General features: G+C 34.2%; 1 pseudogene across 1 annotated transcript; it reads right to left on the bottom strand.

Annotated features, from left to right (window-relative positions):
• Nucleotides 1-3,398: 3,398 nt before the first annotated feature.
• LOC123634568 lies at nucleotides 3,399-7,931 on the bottom strand (annotated as a pseudogene). Its single transcript, XR_006733961.1, has 2 exons — nucleotides 7,815-7,931; nucleotides 3,399-3,985 (listed from the first exon to the last, which is right to left on the bottom strand). The product of XR_006733961.1 is annotated as a periodic tryptophan protein 1 homolog (transcript).
• Nucleotides 7,932-8,612: the final 681 nt, after the last annotated feature.

Here is an 8,612-nt window from a genome sequence, read left to right as displayed (position 1 = left end):
TATCCTGAAAGTGGGTTTGCTACAAAAACATACTCCGCACCCCCGCCCCTTGCTCTCACTCATGCTCTCTTGCCCTTTCACCTTCTGCCATGGGATGAATCCACACAAAGGCCCTTGCCAGATGTGCACCCTTTGACCTTGTACTTCTCAGCCTCCAGAACTGTAAGAAATCAATCTCTGTTTTTTAATGAATTTATCCAGTTTCATGTATCCTGTTAAAGCAACACAAAATGGGCTAGGACAACCTCATATTTAAAGTTTTTAAAAAATATATCTTATAAAAACAGCAATGTGAGAAAGACTAGAAGTCCTCTGGGCCTAGTAAAATCAGGTAGTGGCAGCAGCACCGCCATTACCATAAAGTATAGGACTTCAAGGAGTGTCCACGCATGGCTGGTTGACTGGACATCAAGGGATGGCATGTTCCTGACCTGCTGGTCAAGGAACAGCTGGCGAGGTACTCGGTTCAATGGCTTTTTTTTAACTCTTCTTTTCTCTACCCACAAGGAATATTTATAGATAAATCCCAAATTAAGAAAGAGAAAGAGTCATCTCTAACTCTCCTAACGGCTATAAACTGCTTAAGGAAAATAAAAAAGACTGTGCTTATTTATCTTAGAAACCTAACCAGTTAGTAGAGAACCTTAGAGTAAGTGTTAAAATTATTTTTTAAATGAAAAGTAGAGAGTAATTATTATATAATGAATAAGAGGAGAAAGAAAGAGAGGGATAACTGCAAAGATACTGAGAAAATCAACTTGTATCCCTCAAATTAGTAAAGAGCATAGCCTGGACTAAAACTCTAATTTTGGGGCTCCTTGTCATAGCCTGCCTCTTTCCAAATTATCACTTGGCAACTCATGAAAGATCTTTTCAATTCTCTTACTGGCTTGTACTGAGACTTCAAGTGTAAAATATTCTAACTTCTCACTTTCCTAGTGAGCTTATATTTAATAAACACAGAAGTTTTATCCACATATCTAAGAGTATACCACATCTCCTATGTTCTTCCTGTATGATATGTAATTCTCTGTTCCATTTGGGTAGTTTCTACTTAAGAGAATCTGTATATCCTGCAAAATTAATAAAAGTATTGACTCTACATTTTATAAATATTATTGAGACATTTATTATCTAATTACATTTCAAATTATATTGCTGTTTACTCTATAAATGTTAAAAATAATTAAAATAAATATATTTTTGTTTAGTTTATGTTTTGCCCAACATACCTCAAAACTCCTGCTGTACTTGTCTAAGACATTACCGTCATCAGAGAAAGGGGTAGTGATTATATTACTAAAAAATGCCACACCATTTGTGGATAGAAAATTCTGCTTGACAGAACAAAATATTGGTGTCCTTTCTAAAAATATAGGACATATATATGAAAATAAACTTAGAAAAAATATGAAAAACATTAATAAAAATTGGCAGTTTAATAAGAAAAAACAAGGAAGTAGTTTCTATGAACAAATAGTTCAATATGGAACACAAATAAATTAACAGTAAGTACAAAAGAAGAGGAAAATACAAAGATATTCTAAAATAATAGCAAATCAAAAGGACAGCACAAATGCCACAACATGCCCACTCATCCAAGATATTATGAAATAAGAAAAAAAGATTTTATATATGTATATATGTACATGCATATATTTTCTATACCCATACATATATACATACATACACATAATAGAGAATAAATCCATTGTAGGCAAGAACAAAATGTAAAGTGCCAATATGGCTCAAGTGCTGTTTGGAATACCTGAAAGATAGAAAGTAAATAGGATCAGAGCCAAAGGAAAGCAACTGAAGAAAGACGTATTGCAAAATAGATTCGAAAGCAGACTGTTGCAAAGGTGAAAGCATTGGAGGTTCTGAGGGATGAAACAAAGTTAACGAAGCCAGCAGAAGAGTTTTTAGATTAAGTATAATTAATACATTCAGAAATATTTAAGGGGATATACCATCTATAAAAACAATTTCTTAGAAGTCTTGACAATTAAAATTTGATCATTTAAATTGAAAACCAGAGTCTAAATAGCACAATGGGTATAATGGGCATAGCTGAAGTGTAAACTACTGGGCTGGAAATCTACCAAGGGATTCACTCAGAATACAGAGCTAAATGTAAACTAAAGGGAAAGCATGAGTGACAAATTAAGAGAAATGAAGAATAGATCCAGAGTTTCCAACATCTCTCTAAAATGTATTTCAGAAGAAGAAGAGGAGTACATGGACTAGAATCTGTAAAAATAATAATGTAATAGAAGTAACACTTCTGCTGCCAAAGGAAGAAATGAATCTTCAGTTTAAAAATATGTGAAACAATGGTGAAATCTCAGAACACCAAATGTGAATTTTGTAAAATCCTAACCCAGCAAACAAATGTTAACCTGGGAGGGAGATAATTATACAGGGACACCCAAAAGTACAAAACATGATAGGAAAATGATGAAGGAACATTCAAATAGGACAGAAAGAGGATCAGAAAGCAGCACATATACAGTAATAAAAGACCTTGACATTGCAACAGAGACCTAGGTACATACAATATCTCTGAGTCTCAGTTTTCTCATGGTAAACTGGAGATAATAATATCTTTAAGCTTTTTCAGGCCCCTTCCCCCAGAATTAAATTAGACTGGTGTAGTGAAAAATTTTGGCACTTCAAGAACCCTGTAATGCATTTTTAAATTTAAAATAAAAGCTTTGTATGAGTCTGTTCAGGCTGACATAACAAACTACTACAGGCTGGGTGGCTTAAACAAGAGAAATTTATTTTCTCATGGTCCCGGAGGCTGGAAGCCCCAAATCAAGGTTTCAGCAGACTTGGTTTCTGAAAGGCCTCCCTTCCTGGCTTGCAGATGGCTGCCTTCTCACAGTGTTCTCGCATGGCCTTTCTTCTGTGCACAGTGCCCCTCCTGGTGTCTCTTCCTCTTCTCATAAGCACACTAGTCCTATTGGCTTAGTGCCCCACCCTTATGACTTCATTTAACTTTAATTACCTTCTTAAAGGCCTTATCTTCAAATACAGCCATATTAAGGGTTAGGGCATTAATATATGATTTTTGGGTGGGGAGTAAGGAGACAATTCAGTCCATAACAAGTTTCAAATAACAAATAGGTTGAAAGTTTAAAAATATCTTTAATTATAAAACTGGAAAAAAAAGTCATAAAATATGAGTGCTAGATTGACACTCAACAGATGCCTAAATGCCAAATATTTTCTTGTTCTCTAGTCTTTGGCTATGATGAGTAAAGCAATGTGCTAGCCACTTTTAGTTAAGGCTTGGAAACAAAATTAGAACATCAAATTTGTGAGGAAGATTTTCAAAATCTGAAGCGTTTCACAGCAGGTCTAAGTGATAGGAATTAGCATGGTAGAAGTCTTAGGCCAGCTTTTTAAAACTCTCAGTTAAGGTTAACAAAACAGGAAACTATATGATCTTCATGAGGACTCCATTGGTGTATCTGAGCTCCTGCTCCCAAAAGGGCTACTAACAGACGAATTTCTTGCATTGGCAAGAACAAGCCTCTCTCGTCTTCCAAATGCTTCATTTACTGACGAGACTGTGCTTATATCCCAGACTCGAAGCCCTTCTTTCTGACCTCCAAAGGCATAAATAAATGGCAAATCAGGGCAACATGAAGAACAGAGGAGAACTCCCATTTTCATGCCCCTAGAATGAACTAGACTTGGCCTATCTCCTGAGATGTCCCACATCTTCACATATTTGTCTGCTGAAGCAGTCACAAGACAGCCCTTGATTTGACTGCTTAGATCAAGACCAGAGATTTCATCATTGTGGGCATTAAGTGTAAAAATTGGCTTATCTGAACATGTGCCCAAATTATATACAAAGCCATCATCTGTACTGGCCAAAACATGACAAGGTGAAAAGTGATTCCAAGTCACTCTCTCAATCTACCCCGCTGAATCGCCACATTTGATGGTGATTAATTAATCCAGTTAATCCAAACTACCTGATACTCATTTATTCATTCATTACATTAATAATTTTAAATTAAATATTATAGAAAGATGTTGCTATTACATATTTTTAAGACAAAAGGAATATTTGTCTTATGTTTTTATAGTATTATTATTAATAATCAAAATATGTCACGTTGACAATAAATTGAAGATTCACTGAGTGCCCAGCATTCCCCAGATTTTTCCATGGTTCATCTAGCACTATGGACTGACTATGCCTCATAATGCTGTCACCATGCTCAGCGTCCTGTCTGAACTACTAGATTGTTCCATGAGGTGGCAGGCATGGCTAGTTTGCTCCCCCCGAGGAAACTGCTCTTGGAAAAGTGATTGGCACAAATTAGGTGCCTAATAAGTAAGTGGTCAACAAATTGACTATTTTGAAAGTTTTGCTTAATGGGCTTCCTATATTAAGATTGTGGTTGGCCAAACCAATCATCCCTTCTGTTTGGGGTGTTTGTAAGTCACAGGGAATCCATCGTGTGGTTGAAAGTATCAAAAGAAAAATATCAGAATATTAGAATATGAACCATGGATGCCATCGTCTCTACAGAATATTAGAATATGAACCATGAATGCCATCATCTCTACAGATGGACAAAATCTGGAGTTGCTGTTAGGTTATTTCAACTAGGACTGCACCATGAATAGGGTTCTGTTCTGACTGTGCAGCTCCTGAGTTGGAAGCTTGTCTTACTTTTTTTTATATCCTTAAATAATTCATCATTTGCTGAAGTAATATGAATGAGTCTCTGGTTCTCATAAATTCAAAGATTTTAATTAGCAATTAAAAATAACATGTGTATAAAGTGTTTATAAAACATTGTTACATATTTTATTCGATGCTCTTTTAAGTTGTATATGTCTGCTCTGGTCTTGGAAGCACAAATCTATAAAAATACATATATACACACACACATTTGGTGTATATATGCATCTAATTCCAGAGCAGACATATATGTGTGTGTGTGTGTGTGTGTGTGTTCGGGTATGTGTGTGTATTTATCTTGAGATTCCTTTACAGTGCAATAAAGTACTTCTTGTACAATTAAGGGAAAGCTAAGTGTGTGATACCCTTGTAACTAATTATAGAAGAATGCTACTAACAGAACATGGTGAACAATTAGAAATGCTTTTATATAGATAAAGTGATATGTTTCTATTGGGGTATTTCAGATATTAGAATTTATTATAATGACATTAAACATAAGGTCTATGCTTTGGGATTGCCCAGCAGATAAGTCATTTTGATTACGAGGTATTTTTAGTATATTAGAACTCACCCACCCGCAACCCCATGTAGCAGATGCTTCCTGAATTTCATGATTCAGTAAATGATGTAACATAGGAGGTCCAGAATAATTTCAGGATGCTATTTAAATCTGTCCTTTCAAATTGACTTTTAATTGACAGTGACTAACACTTAATAATTAAGATTACATATACCAAATCACATCTTCTTAAATATAACAATAAATTTCAGTATAGGAATAATAGTATGGAGCTTTTACTACTCACTATGTACATAGTACTAGTATGTGCTGATCTCATTTAATCTTGATGTGTGTTTCTATTGGCCACAGAAGGTGGCCACACCTTCTCAGAAGATGTTTCTATTGGCCACATTTTAGAGATATATTAATACTAATCAACACTTGGAGAGTGAAGTAACCTGACTAATGTTATATTTTAGTTATTGATAAACTTGGAATTCAAATGCGCCTGACTCCAAAGCCTGGTTCTTAACCATTTTTATATACTGCCCACCTGAAAGCTTTTTAAAATATTTAATGGCTTAGAAGAGGAAGAACTGTATTAAATCCTTTTAAAAAAGTGTTTCCACTTAAGATTTTTGTATCTCAAGGTTTCTTAAAGTAGACTTTACCTGCATAATTGACCTTAGTTAAACAGTGTTAGCTTCTAACTAGCTCTTTCCTTAAGTAACAAGTTTAGTTACTATATTGTATTGCATTCTGCAGAGCACTTTTTAAGAGTTTTCTCAGAAAAGTCTTGAAATCTATAAGTTTGAAAAATATTTTAATAATATGTCATTTTCTGAAGAGTCACAATGCACATTAGCATATTTTACAAAATCAAAAGTTCTTGAAGTAAGAAAACATTTGATTTTGGTTTCTAGCATTTCCAAATTTATCTGAGTGTTTTTTCAAACATTTATTAAAACTCTCAGACAATATTTTCTTGGCTATACAATAACAAATGTATGTATTTATTTAAGGATAAAAAGGAGAAGGGATGAGAAGCCCAGAGTAATTTCTGTCGCAAAATGTAATTCTCTAAACCCACAAAGCTTTACTTCCAATTAGATACACTGGATAGAAAAAAAAATAGGTGCCCTTTAAAATACTTTTATTGGAAACTTCACAAATTAAAAAATAATAAGAAATGAAATATACAAAAAAACACTCAGATTGTACATAAGAGAAATTTCCATTTTTAGAATCTGCCTTAAGTTTCTTAAAATAGGTACCGTCGCTTATTTTTAAATGCTAATGTCTGTATCTTTTCTATTAAGACTTAATGTGATAAATGATTTATTTATATAAAATAGTCATTACTCCCCTTTTAAAATCATATTTTATCCTCCTTATTTAAAGTGACATGGATGTGAGGTAGCCACATGAGTTAAATTACCAAAGGCATTAGATATCATAAATGGAATAGAGTCTTATTAAACAAATCCATAAGGATCTTTTCCTCTGCACTAGCCAGCACCATCAACTCTCTCTGTCGCTTTCCCTTTTCTGCCCTTTCTCAAATCAATTCATTTCTATGCAAATGCTTGCATCTCTGTATGGAGAATATGTGATAAGAAACCAGACTTTTTCTATAGACAAGCTGCTTATTGAGTAATGCATCCATCCTTTACTCAAACAGAAAATCTATGGCTTTCATCATTTATTCATTCACAGGGTGTTTTCCCACCTGAGGCAAGGGCACTATTTTAATTTTGCTTTAGAGTTGGTGGGCACATTGCTGCTCTATTATGCTCAGCAGCCCTGCTTTGCATGAATGTTCTAGAGGCACTCTCCCTTAGGGAAGCTTTCCAAATATTCTTCCCACACAGAATGCCATTCACCTTCACTGTTCCCTGATTTGCCCAATCCTAGCTGTCTTTTGAAAGGTGCAGCCTCCTCAGCTGTTGCAACTTGTCTTTATCCCATTCATTAATGGATATAATACAAATTAACACTTACATTGCTCACTTTCTTTGTCTTGTAATCTTCCTAAAAGAGATGATAAATTCCTTGAACAAAATACAACTTCTAATGTGGTTTCTATCCTCGATACCTACTATAATATGCTCACCCCATAATAGATGCAATATTGTATTAGATGTCATAAAGATTTGCTGAATCAAAATCAGTGGGGTTATTAACAAGGATGAATTACAGTGGGTGAAGGGTTACCTTGGTGAGAGGAAAGAGCCAAAGTAAAATAACGAAGACCTGATAAGTTTGTGAGGTTATGTTATCTCATAAATGTATGTCTTCGAAGAGTGTGAGACTTTCTGGTTGCACATTGTGATGATTAATTTTATGTGACAACTTTAATGGGCCATACGGTGTCCAGACTAAACATTGCTTATAGGTGTATCTGAGAGTGTTTGGGGATGAGAATAGCGTTTGAATGGGTGGGCTTTAAAGTAGATTGCTCTCCTGGATGTGGTTGGGCATCATTCAATTCTTTGAGAGCCTGCATAGAATAAAAGGAGGAAGGAGAAATTCCTCCCTTTTTTTTCCTGCCTCTCTGGTTAGCTGGAACATCTTATCTTCTGACCTGGGACTGGGGTTTACATCGGTGGCTCCCCTAGTTCTCAAGCCTTCAAACTCAGACTGAATTACACCACACACTTTCCGGAGTGGGCAGTTTGCAGAGGGCAGATTGTAGGACTTCTCAGCCTCCAAAATCATGTGAGCCAATTCCACATTATAAATTTATATATTTATATATTCTAAATATTATATATCAATATATAATTTATACATTAAACAAAAAACATTTATAACATTTATAGCATATATAACTATATTAATTATATAATATATAGGACATGTATGTATATATGTGTGTGAATTATGTTTATAACACATATAAATATATATTAATTATATAATATATAGGAGATACACACACGTGTTCTGGAGAACCCTAATACAAACATTCTACTATGACCCTAGAAATTTGCAAAGTGAGAGGCTCAGATGAATAACTAAGATATATTGCATTCCAATCACACAATTTCATGCCTTATAAAAAATAACCTTGTTTTTGCTTTCATTCTTCTTTTTACTTTTTGTGTTGTTTGCATCTCAAATTCTACTATAGTTAATGCTGCTTTAAAATCAGTTATTTTCCATAGATGGATAAAGGAATGAAATAACAACATTCAATTGAAGCTGTGAGATAAATGTTAATAGAGACTTTTAAGTCCACATATTTGCAAGAGAAAAAGTAATCACATTCCTTTTTGTTAACTAAGCTTATTTCCACAACTGGTTAGTAGTTAACACAAAAGTACATAACTTAGAAGTCATTATTGCATTAACACGAAAAGATGGAAATTTTGTAAAATATTTACAACCTGATTTTTT

Source organism: Lemur catta, chromosome 3 (genome assembly GCF_020740605.2).
Source record: "Lemur catta isolate mLemCat1 chromosome 3, mLemCat1.pri, whole genome shotgun sequence".
Classification (NCBI taxonomy): Eukaryota; Metazoa; Chordata; class Mammalia; order Primates; family Lemuridae; genus Lemur; species Lemur catta.
The sequence above is the reverse complement of the archived record's forward strand: the minus strand, read 5'-3'. Positions and strand labels throughout refer to the sequence as shown.